Genomic DNA, 1,462 nt, shown 5'->3' on the forward strand with positions numbered 1-1,462 from the left:
TAAACCACAAATATGTTACCATACTTCAAAAAATTAAATCTATTTCCTTAGAATTATCAAATATCCAATGTTTAAATTTTCCCTATTCTCTCATAATTTTTAAAAATTTTTATATTTTCTTTTTGTTCAGGATTCAAGTGATGAACAATTATTTAAATTATAGGTTCCCATCCATATTTTTTGAGTTATAAATATTTTTGGAATTTATGTGTACCAGCCATACAATTACTTAAAAAATTAATTATAACAGTCAATTAATAGCTGTGGGAACATACGAAAACTCAAGAATGTAAATGTAATTATTGAGAAAGAATTCCTTTGATCAATATTTCATACATTAGGCCAGGGCTTTGCAATCACTTTTATATAATGATACATAGAGTCCACTTGCTCAAGGCTTCTTGGGCGTGGCTCTAGGTCATCAAAAAAAAGAGAGAGAATATGATTATGTCAGTGTACCATACAGAAGTAAACTGATGAGGCTGCTTGATGGGCCTCAGATCTCTGACTACCCAGCTCTTCAAAATTCCCCAAGGGGTGTAAGTATCAATATCTAAGTATAATTCTGATCCAATGAGAAATTCCACATTAAGCCATAATACTTCAGTGTGGTTATTTCAATGATCACTAGCCTTATTCCAGCCTCATTTAACACGCCTTTACCATTTCTTGTCAGGTTGGATGGTAGGAAACTACATCAAGGCTCAACCTGTAACACAATTTTTACCTAACTTTGGTAGTCTAGATGCTCTAACCATATAAACTATGAAAAATGATAACCAAATGGAAATAATGACCAAAGGCAGAAAATATATAAGTTGTGATAGGGTCACTACCTGATATTTCTGGGACTCATACATATCTTTATGTCCATGTTTATACCTGGCAAAAAATAGATTTACAACTGAATAGAAGATACAAACATTTCAAACCTAATATTATATTTTTCCCCACAATTCATTGAAAACAAGAAATTTCTCTTTCTAAATGAAGCAGAAAGAGAACAAAATGATCACTGAATAACAGCATCTGGAAAGACGACTGGAAATATTTAACAGATAAACTTGCCTAACTTTTATGTTCGAGTTGATCAAATTTTACTGAGACTTTAAACCTCCTAGTAATATTGGGCAATAGTTTCAGTTGCCAGATGAAAATTGTAGCTCATCATTTCTCTTCTGAACTTTTTATAAGGCTTTATCTCAAGAAGCAATACCCATTGCTGGCAAAGACTCATGCTCCTTGCAAAGAAGTGCTTTGATCAACAATAATGTCAAAGACGATATTAGTCTTCCTTTTCTAAATTCAATACTATCCCAGTCTCCTAAAAGTAATAAAAATACAGCATGATGCTTGGGTTTATACAATGAAGCTGTTGTGTTTGAATACTGAGAGTAACCAGAGGGCTGTTGAGAGAAAACGTAAGCTAATAAATCACTGGCCTCTATGCCAAATGTAAAAT

This window comes from Propithecus coquereli, unplaced genomic scaffold, assembly GCF_000956105.1.
Source record: "Propithecus coquereli isolate 6110/MARCELLA unplaced genomic scaffold, Pcoq_1.0 Scaffold350, whole genome shotgun sequence".
In the NCBI taxonomy this organism is placed as follows: domain Eukaryota; kingdom Metazoa; phylum Chordata; class Mammalia; order Primates; family Indriidae; genus Propithecus; species Propithecus coquereli.